The 11,059-nt window shown below is 55.8% G+C and overlaps 1 long non-coding RNA gene across 1 annotated transcript; it reads right to left on the reverse strand.

The window, feature by feature from the left end:
• Nucleotides 1-348: 348 nt before the first annotated feature.
• Nucleotides 349-2,919, reverse strand: LOC139362590 (uncharacterized). Its single transcript, XR_011621735.1, has 3 exons — nucleotides 2,750-2,919; nucleotides 1,970-2,111; nucleotides 349-577 (listed from the first exon to the last, which is right to left on the reverse strand). It is a non-coding gene; the product is annotated as an uncharacterized lncRNA (long non-coding RNA).
• Between the last annotated feature and the right edge of the window lie 8,140 nt (nucleotides 2,920-11,059).

Below are 11,059 nucleotides of genomic sequence, written 5' to 3' on the forward strand. Positions count from 1 at the left end.
AACGAAGTGAGGTTAGGCACACACAAGGCAAGGACCTGCGTCTGGCAGGAACAACATCTCATTCGTCGGCTTGATTGCTTCCAGTTGTGTCTTCCCTCCTGCGTGTGAGATGGGAGCTCCAGACCTCCCCAACAAAATACGCTTTTCCAGCTTTTAGATGCCGGCATTCCTAACTTCTTGCAACAAATCCCTATCATAGTACAAATTTAAACACATCATGGTACAATTCAAATCAACAACCCCGGATTATGCCATGTTTCAACCTTTTGTTGCCATCGACCTTCGAAACAATGGCTTTAATGGAAACACAGGTATGTCAGCTTGGAAGCCACTCAAACATCTCAGTCATTCAGAAATAAAACGCTTGCTGAACGCTAGTCTTTGCCAGTTGTATTAGAGTTCTCCATAGAAACAGAACCCATAGGATGTACACAGAGAGAGGGGTGAGGGGGGGTTTCATGTGACTTGGCTTCTGTGGTTACAGAGGATGAGAAGTCCTGCTGCCGTCTACAAGCTGGAGAACCGGGGAAGTTCCTGGTGTACGTCCCAGAGTCCGAAGGCCTGAGAACCTGGAGTTCTGAGGTTTGGGGGCAGGAGAAGATGGACGTCTCAGATCCAGAATAAGGAAAGAATTGACCCTTCCTCTGCCTTTTTTTCTATCTGGGCCCTCAGCACTTTGGGGAGCGTGGATTTTCCCTGCTCAGTCCCTTGATTCAAGTACTGATCTCTTCTGGATCCTCCCTCTCAGACATACTTACAAAGCATGTTGTATCAGCTCTCTGGGTTTCCCTCAGCTTAGTCAAGTTGACACCTAAAATTAACCATCCACTAGGCAATGCACTACCTCAGAATACAGAGCCAGGGAGGGCGGGATCTTCCCAGGCCTCAAGGTCTCTCATCTGCTGAGCAGACAGGCATGAAGCAGACTTTCACAAGTAATTACACGATGAGGTTGGTGGCAAGGGCTACAAAAGAGAAAGGCCTCTGCCAAATGCAAAGTTGCACTAAGTCTTAAGATAAACCCAAATCTGAAGTGCAGAATTGTGGGCTGTGATGTTCACCCCACCCAAGTGGCTGTGTTGCCACATTGGCTCCAAACACAAGTGAATTTGGGCTGGGTATCAGGAAATGAAGTCATTCTGGGAATGGAATTTTAAGTTTCTTTAGGGGACCGTGAAAATCTGCATTGGAAAACAGATACTGCGAGAGAACAGGTTCTGCAAATCAGCAAACAGTCCAGACACTGGACTTCTTTCGTGCTCACTGTCTGGCTGCAGCAGGGGACAGACAGGCAGAGCAGGAGTGTGTCAGAAGGTGTTTTCTGGGGGAAAGAAGGAATAAAAGAAGACCCAGTGGAGATGCGGTGACATCGGGAGGGTCATTAATTTCCCTACAGTTGAGGGCTCCCTGGACAACTATTTCCCCAGCAGGGACCAGGTGGTGGCTGGCACGGAGGGAGGTTCCTTGGAAGAACCCAGAACCCGTGTATTCCCCTGAGAAGTGCCATGAAACCGCTCAGACCTCTAATCCCTGCTCCTGTACTGCCCTGGAGCCTCAGGACCCAGCGCTGCTGTTGAATATTGCCAATGTGTATTGAGCTGCTGCTGAATATTGCGAATGTGTATTGAATGGGTTTTTCTGACTCAACTGTAGAGTCAATAATTTCCAGTTTAAACGAATTTGTTAAATGTCTTTCTAGGTTATGTCATTATCCAAGGAAGTCTTAGCTGGCTAAACTGGAGCAACCAATTATTTTAGGAATTTGGAGAGCAAGTTTATTGTCAGAATCTTGCGGCTGTGACAGACAAACGTCCACGTAGAGAAGAGAGGCCTTTGAGAGGTAGTGAGCCTGATAACTGAGCACCGGGAGGGCTGCAGAGCCTGACAGCTCAGCCTTGGGATCCAGCCCAGCCTCTCCTTCCCCACAGTGAGCTCCTGCCAGACTGCAGTGCCCACCAGCATTCCTTACCATGGATCTGACCTGCAGGGAGAACCCAGGACAGACCCGGTAAGCAGCACCCGCGGCAGCACCAGGGGGAGCAGCTTCTCAAGCTCCCAAGGAAGCACGTGAGTCAAGGAGCAGCAGCGTCCTCTGACTTCTTCCTGGTAATCTGGGGAAGGAGGAGGCCGTGTTGGCGTTTGGCTGTGTTGACATATGACACCTTGTGCATCCTTTTCTCCAAGTCAAGATTGTAAGGCCCATTAACTAACTTCTATAGATTGCCACAAGCTCAAAACAAAGTAACTGAGGGAAAGAACGGCATTGCTGACGTCATTCATTCAATCATAACACAAAAATCATGAGGGTGTGCCAGGAAATGTCCTACACAATGGAGACTAAAATTTTAGAGGGAGGAGACAGGCAATAAACAACTAAATAAAACATGTGGTGTGCAAGGCAATGCTAAGGGCTTTGAAGAAAAGTAAAGCAGAAAAGGTGTAGAGAATGTGAAAGCAGGAAGCAAGTTCAAAGTATGGCCGGGAAAGGCGTTCCCAAGAGGTTGTCACCTGCACAGACACTGAGACAGGCGAGGGCCAGTCGAGCTGGGCCTGGGAGAGCAGCCAAGCAGGGAAGCCTGAAGTGGGAGCACACCTGGATCATTCCAGGAGCAGGGAGGTGAGTGAGAGCCATGGGATGTGGAAGATGGAGTTGAGAGGGAATGGGGCAGGGCCGGCAGGGCCTTGCATGCCAATTCGAGGCACGGAGAAGTTCCTGGATGTTCGCAGCAGAAAGCTGGCATTCCCCCACCTGTTTTAACAGGAACATTTTGGCCAATGTATTGGCCACAGGTCCACGCCATAGGCCTGACGAGCGGAAGTCCGACTCGTGCCCCACGCCCTAGGCCTGAGGAGCGGAAGTCCGACTCGTGCCCCAGGTCGCGGGCCTGACGGGCGGAAGTCCGACTAGCGCTCCCCGCCGCACGGGCCTGACGGGTCGGAAGTCTGACTCGCGCCCCCCGCCGCAGACCCGACGGGGCGGAAGTCGGACTCGCGCCCCCCGCCGCGGGCCCGACGGGGCGGAAGTCCGACTCGCGCCCCCCGCCGCGGGCCCGACGGGGCGGAAGTCCGACTCGCGCTCCGCGCCGCGGGCCCGACGGGGCGGGGGCCCGACGGGGCGGAAGTCCGACTCGCGCTCCCCACCGCGGGCCCGACGGGGCGGAAGTCTGACTCGTGCTCCACGCTGTAGCCTGACAGGTGAAAGTCCGACTCGTGTCACCACAATAGAAAGTCACAGCATCTCAATTCTCAGACTTCAGCCGGGTCACAGACCCAGAGCCCTGGAGGAAGCATCCACCACGCTGCCACCTGGTGAAACCACAGAGGCTTCATCTTCCTCCCAGCCTTCCCTGAAGACGCTGTGGCTGCTGTCTCCACTGTGGAAGGGAACTGATCAGACTCTCCAAGCATTACTGGACACTGGCTCTCAACGGACCCCAACTCCTGGAAATCCCAGATGTCACTGGTCCACAGTCGGGGTGGGGCCTTGGGGGTCAGCAGAGTTTCGGCTCAGGTTTGATGCATAGCGGGGCCCACTGGGTCCACCCTGTGGCTATTTCCCCAGTTCCCGGATTCATTACTTGAATTGACATATTCAGCAACGGGCAGAATCCTCACATTAGCTCTCTGGGCCACAGAGCGAGGGTGTTATGGTCAGAAAGGCCAAGCAGAGGGCCCTGGAACTGCGTCTTCCTCTGAAAATAGCGAACTAAACACAATACCATATCCCTGGAGGATTGCAGAGATGAGGGCCCGCATCACAGACTTGAGGAGGCAGGGGTGGGAGTCCCACCACATCCCCACACAGCTCACCTACTCGGCCTGCACAGAAGGGACACAGCTCTTGGAGCAGGACTGAGAATTGTCATAAACTTAACTGGGAGTCACTCCAGTTGCAGCTGCTGGTGCAGATGCAGTTTTGTTGCTGTTGTAAATCAGCCAGTCCTCTGGCTCCGGGTCTGTAACGGGCCTTGGTCACCCCAGGCATGCATGAGCCTTGGCTGTTGGTTCTAATTCAGAAATTCCCAAGGAAGGTTCATGGCTGGCCTCGTGTGGGGCAGACCCTCCCAAGAACCAATTGTCCTTGGAGAGGGTAGCAGAGCACTTTCTCCGGTTGAGGCCAGTGCGGGGCTCAGAGGATCCTCCCTTAAAGAGAAAGGTGTCGTTGGCTCCAGAAAAGATGGGACAAGGTGGGTACTGAACAAGCTGAATAATAGCTGCCCTTTGCTGAAAATATAAATGAATGAAATGATCAGTGCTGTCCAAAAAAACGCACGAAAAAATCAGAACAAAAGTTCTAATACTACTTTAGTGCCCACTTAGCCACTTTGCCCCAAGTGACCTGCCTAAAAGAACTTTACCGACACCTCAACTGGAAACCAGATGGCAATTAGATCAGGTAAATCTTTGTAAATGTTGTGGCCGTCTCAACAGAGCTAGGAATTGGTAGGTGCTCTGTGGCTGCTCATCCTCTCCCTTCCGCTGGGAGGACACTGCACCTCTGAGCGCGTCTCTCCCTCCGCCTCCCTGCACCTCTGAGCGCGTCTCTCCCTCCGTCTCCCTGCACCTCTGAGCGCGTCTCCCCCTCCGCCTCCCTGCACCTCTGAGTGCGTCTCCCCCTCCGCCTCCCTGCACCTCTGAGTGCGTCTCCCCCTCCGCCTCCCTGCATCTCTGAGCGTGTCTCCCCCTCCGCCTCCCTCAGAGACCTCTGAGCGCATCTCTCCCGCCCTCTCCGTGCACCTCTGGAGCGCATTTTTCCCAATGCTGAGCCTTTCTGCCAGGCCTGTCCATCCCAGCCCCAGCTGCTGAGTGACAAGTGGGTGTGGATTTCAAGAGCGATGACACAGCGAGAGGCTTATGCCATCGCAGCCCCACTCCATCTGCGTGGACCTTCACCCACTGAGGAGGGAGAGCCAAGAGCCAGCCCCTGTGCTGCCTTCATTGCACACACGATGCCTGCCCCGGCACCAAGTCTCCAGGCGCCCCTGCAGAGGAATCCAACGGTCGGTCGACTGATGGGCCAGTCGTGAGGGAGAACCCCGCAAAGGGACCACCATGTGTGTCCCATTCTGAGAGGTGGTCCTGATGTGGCACCTCCTTTCCTCCCTCCCACAGGCGCAATTGGAAAGGGAAGGTGGTGGGTTCTCATGTGTGGGGAGGCTCTAAAACGGGTGGGGAAGGAAAAGCTGCACACAGTCAGGACAACCCTAGAGGTCCCCTCGTGAGCGGGTACTGCTCTCTCCCCACTCTGTACCCACACAGTTGTGGGGCGCCAGCTCTCGGCAAAGTGTGCCTGGCATTTTTCCTTCCAACGGGGCACCATTCGGCCTCGCACCAGAGAAGTAGTTAGCAAGCCCGGGCCTGGGGCCGTGATGTGTGACAAATACCTCTGCTGGCCTGGGACAGAGGTGCATGATGGGTACATCTGCCGGCAGGTGCTGACAGTGTCCCTGTCCCCGTCCCTGCCCAGACACAGGCACCCTCTCCTACCTCACAGGAGGGAGCTTGCTGGTGTCTCAGTGGGACGGGCCAGATGCACTGGACATGCTGGGGAGTTGATCCCAGGAGGAGGCCTCAAACAGTGTAGGGCGAGGCTGGTGGACAAGTCCTCAAGTTCCCCCCGCTGCCGGTCACACAACACTAGTGAGAGTGACCCCACGGCTCCTCAGGGGTCCCGGGGCTGGAGCCCAGCTTCCCTCAGCAGAGATGTGCTCTTAGTGCTCTGCCGGTCAGATTTCCTCCCTCCCCACTCTCTGCACCCACTCACAGAGCAACCCCTGAATAAACTCCTGGCACCCCCAAAATTGACTTGAGTTCTCCTTTGGGGAGGAGCTATGTCCAGGACACAAATGGACTCTTTGAACCCCGGAACTGACCCACGCTGTTGGGTGCTTGTCTGCTGGCAGGCAAATGGCTCGGGGCCAGAGGCACCATCCACTGGGTGGGGCACAGCACGGGGCTCACGCCTGGCACCTGTCAGAATCTGCTCCAGTTGCCTGGTTTGTCATTGGAAACATGGCAGGGATAGAAAGTGGGTGCTTTGAGCTGGAGCACATGACCTGAGCCTGTAATCCCAGCTACCCGGGACACTGAGGCCGAGGACTGCTTGAGGCCTGGGCAACATACTGAGACCCTGTCCCCCAAAAAAACTAAAACAAGAAAAGAAAGGAGCACTTTGAAAGTCTTGGAAGAGGTGTGTGAAATCAAGAGCAGGGCTTCAACCCACTGGCCCTCCGCTGCTTAGTGCAGCTCATGCCCCATGACCTCCCAGGGCATGAGAAATACCCATCCCAGGAGATCATGCATTCCACCATGGTCAGAGCCGAGGAAGGCATCCTCTGTGGCCAGGCCAGTTCACAACCGGCAGATTCCCTGAGTGCACAGGCAGGAGAGGGGCTGGCCACTGCCTTCGCTGCCTCAGAGCGGCACGGCTGTCTGGCGTCCAGCCTCCACCCAGCCGAGGCGAGGGATGGTCCTGATGTGGAATGTCAAGTGAGATTTGTTTGTTTTCAGCTCGGAAGACACTGTTTACTGTGAATCTGACCAGGTCATGTGCTGCTGTTAGAGTGCCTCTTGGAGAGAAGACGAGACATGGTCAGAGATGTTAAATGATTCTCACTGTGCCTGGAGAGGCTGGGCTCAGGGGCCTAGTGCTCCTCCCAGCCCTGGGTGACTGTGCAATGGAGGGAGTGTGTGGGCTGCTTTGCCAACTGAGAGATGTGCCTCACGTCACCAGGAGCCTGGCTGAGCACCACAGTGACCATGGCTGCGTAGAAGGAAATGGACGCCCACTTGTGCAATTTACTTCCCTTCTTTCTCCAGGGGCTATTTCGAAATAGAATGTAACGGCCCTTTCTTGTTCAGTGTGGTCTCAGATGGAGTTTCTTGCTTTGGATGCAGTTTCCATGGGAGGGGGGAGAAGGGTGCCACCCCCGGTTCTTGGCTGGGAACAGGCTCTGTCTGGGCCTGGACCCCCCAAGTCTCCCCAGTCCCTTGGGTGGCCCCTAGCCTCCCTCTCAACCACAGGGCATGAATGGTACTGATTCCCCAGCAATTTTTCTGTTTCCTGAAAGTTGCTGGTGACCCTTCACTGTGCTTGGAAGTCCTCTCTGTGCTCAGAGGCACTTATGACTCACTGCAGCAGCGACTGGTCTCAGGGCACCGGGAGAAAAACTGAGGTGGTCGGGGTGGGGGGACCTCACCAGCAAGTCAGCAGGGTTGGCTCAGGACCAGAGTGCGGGGAAAAGCTCAAGGAATTAGAATTCTCACCTGACTGTGCCCCCAGCTGCGGACAGTGGCCTCGGCTTCCTTGTCTCTATGATGACACAGCTGGGAAAGCTGCTCTGTCTCCAGGGTCCCCCGGCAGCTCTGACGGCCTGGAACACCCACAGCCTGGGGCCAGAGAGGGTCAGCAAGGTCACGCCTGCGGGGCTCAAAGGACCCCAGAGCTGAGGGGTAACACAGTACATTGTAGTAGCTGCCTGCCCAGATGGTGACTAACAGCAGCTTCCAAGGTCATTGCCTCACTGGGCTCAGCCCCATTGCAAAATCCTCCTGCAAGCGTGTGACTGTCCCCACCTGAGGAATCAGGGATGTTTACTAACCCCTGTCATATAAGGGTGTGTTCATATTACAGACAGAAATGCCACATCTTGGCTAAAGGATGTGTCCATTGAATTCCTACCCTTAAGTCTCCTGCGTTACTGTCACTTACTGGGAGGTGTCCAGGTCGGGCCTTGGGGCGTGGCCCCTTGCTCTTCTGTTGCCACTCTTGATTTTTAAAAGCATGCATCTTGTTCAGTTAGTACACCTGAAATCTGCTTGTATACAAACGAATTAAAGCTCAGCCTTAGCCATGGTCTAGTGGGGCCTGGGGAGCACCTCTGCAGGGGATGCACGGGGCAGACCCCACAGCACCTGGCAGGCCAGCACCTGGGGCCCAGCAGCCTTGCTTGGCTGCAGCAAGGAACATGCCGCCTCTACTCCTGCCCCGGCTAGACCACAGAGACCCAGATAATGACTAAGCAGAGACTCACGTCCTTGCTGTCTTTCATGGTGTGATTAAAGGGCCCTGCCCCGCCGGTCACTGAGAGCTCCGAGAGAAATATCTGCACCTGGCTTCTCTGCTGTGTGCACCATGCAGGACAGGCAGGCTCAGAGTGGTTGGAGCAAAGCAAGGACAGAGCCTCACGGCAATGGGGCAGGTTACAGAGCTGGCTGTGACTTCAGACGGGTCACGCGAGGCTGGCACGGCTGTGCTCCCTTGGGCATGCAGTCTCCCAGGAAGTAGCAAGAAGAATCCACCCCTCAGAACAGCCTGCAGGGGAGAGCACCCTCCCTGCCTGCTCCTCTGTCCCGAGAGCTGCCTCCCCACCCTTCAGCAGCTCCAGGAGGGGCGAACCGAAGGGACCGGGAGCATGGAGCACTGAGAAAGAAGAAGGGAGGGGGGCTGAGAGGAGGGAGGAGTGCACATGTCTCTGCTCTCAGAAAAAGTGGAAAGTGACAGCCCTGGCCCCGCAGGTGTCCAGAATTTAAGAAAGATCCTTGGAATCCACACACACAAGGACAGAAAAACACACCCAACACCCCTTAGCCCCTGCTGGTCATGATACTTATTATTGGATACCTGGGAGTCTGCAGGTGTCCGATCCCAGTGGTGACAAACCCACTGGGCCCTCTGCCCATCTCACTGTCCCCAGGACAGAGGCATCACCAGGCCTTTGTCCCTCTGCCAGGGCAGCTGGGTTGGTGGGGAATAGAGGGGCAAGGGAGAGACTGGGGCTTCTCTCCAACGTCACTCTTGGGGGACCAATATACTATGCACTTCTCCTCCCACGATAATCAGACCCCAGGCCTGCCCCTGCACTGCAGCCCCCAGCTGGTGCCTGGCTGCCTCAAGCCAGCAAGATGCCTCAGCCTCTGGAGGTGAAAAGGAAAGCTAGCTGTGCCCCCTTGTGGAGAGCTGCTGGCTTATTCCTTAGTGGTGGGTCCTGAGCATTGGCCTGATGATTTTGTAACAACTGATACCTTTCTGGAGCCCCTGAAACACAGTTTAGTGCCATGAAGCATGTTGTTTCCTTGCTAAAACATTAAGTTGTTTTCCCCAGCAACTCTAACAGGCAGAAAACCCCATCTCAGCACATCAGCACCCGTTCCCTGCCCCAGGAAGGTAAGAGAAGGCTGCAGGAGAAGGAAGGAAGTGCTAGAAAGCTGCCCTTCCCCGGGGAGCCCATTTAAGCCCCAGCAGAGGTCGGTCATCTGCGTCCTCCCGGGAACCTGGTTCCTGCAGTTCCCACGGCCACGCTGGGTAACGCTGGTGGGGAAGGCAGACCTGTACTGGGGCAGGGCCTCTGCAACTTCCTTCTCCTCTGTTAAACTGTTCTCAATGACAGAGGCTGCCACGAAGCTGACACTGAAGAGCACTGGCTAACACACTAGCTGAGCAGCAGACGCTGGAACCAGCTGGTGGCAGCAGCCAGGGTGGGCAGGTGCTGCCTGACTGCGGGGTCAAAGGGCCACCTGCCTTCTCTACACCCTCCTGGCATTCAGAGCCCTGGCCTGAGCCTGGGCCAGTGCAGGGAGCCTCTGTTTGTTACATAAAGAATGGATTTATTTCTGCTAACTCCAGAAACAGCCAGTGCACATGAACCACTGTCATCAAGGACAGGCCCCTTCTCCCAGGCTGACCACAGGCAGCTCAGCACTCTGAGTCCCCTCCTGAAAGACCCTGGTGGTGCTGTGCCATCACATCAGTGCCTGTGTGCTTCGCGGAGCACGTGGGTGGCCCTGTGATCCCCGTGGGCCTGGCAGCAGTTCCATCTACTTGTCTGCTTATCTCAGGCCATCTACTTCGTGCTGAGTCCTGAAGTGAGCTCCGGGTCCCAGAAAGGAACTGGAGGGGGACCCCTACCCTCAAGGAGGGCACAGCCTGGTGGGGAGGGGACACGGGCACCTACAAGTCAGACACGGGATCATAGGGTCTTTGAGGAGGAGGCCTGGGCTTCCACGAAGACAGCAGCGCCCCATCCTATTCATAATCTCCCCCGAGGATGCCCCTCCAAGGCTGTCGGGAGGTAGACTTGGAGAGCCGGAAAGGGTCTCCACCCCTTTCGTCAGAGAAGTGGGAATGCAGAAAGGAAGGAGTGAGGACGTGACCCCTCCACAGACTTCAGGCCCCGGGACAGCTGTTGGAGGGCCCTGGCTCAGGGGCCCCTCCCGTCACTCAGGGAAGGGGGTGCTTTGGAGTCCCCAAGCTGCAGGGAGTGGTCGGGCCCCGTGAGGGTGGCAGAGGAACTGGTGTGGGGAGGAGAGTGTGGGGCTGTGCCTGGTCCTGGGGGTGCAAGCAGAGCCTCCCAGAGGGTCACAGGGAGACTTTCAGCCCTGGATGGGGAGTCACCCAGAAGACCTTTGGGGGCCTTTAGTCTTGGCCTTGGCATCTCCTCTGGTCCCAGTCCTGACCCCAGAGAGGGAAGGTGTCCAAGATCTGCATGTCTCTGGCCTGTGGCCTCTGCTGGGCAGGCCGTGCACAAAGGGACCTCATTTATCCCCAAAGACACCCTATATCACCGAGACACAGACTCTTCCCTTCCGAGACGACTGGAAAGGACTTGCTCCTTTGAGCCAGAAAACCCTGTAACTGCAAGGCTGCTCTCAGGTCCAGTGTGCTCAGAGAATTACACCTCAGCACCAAGCTCTTTTCGCTAAAAGTCCCTTCCATAATTAGAGCTTGAACAAATGGCACTAAAGTATACAGGAGCTCACCTACCTAGATCAGGGCTCTCAGAGGAAAGATAAACTTCTTCAGGTTCAGAAATGGCAGCAAAGCACATTCCCCCATACTCCAAGGACAGCATCTGGCGGGTTAGCAGTGGGGCCAGGCAGGTGAGGGAGGTGCCTCTCTGTGAAGTGGGTCAATGCAGAAAAGAGGACATGCCTCTACCTCTTCTGTCCAGGGCCAGGGGCCTGGGATGTGAGGAGGGACACAGGAAACAGATTGGTGCCAAGCCACAGGCGTGAGCCTCCTCTACCGAAGGGAACAGGAAAGCCACATGGGGGTCTCCTG

The sequence above is a fragment of the Macaca nemestrina genome, chromosome 4, assembly GCF_043159975.1.
Source record: "Macaca nemestrina isolate mMacNem1 chromosome 4, mMacNem.hap1, whole genome shotgun sequence".
In the NCBI taxonomy this organism is placed as follows: domain Eukaryota; kingdom Metazoa; phylum Chordata; class Mammalia; order Primates; family Cercopithecidae; genus Macaca; species Macaca nemestrina.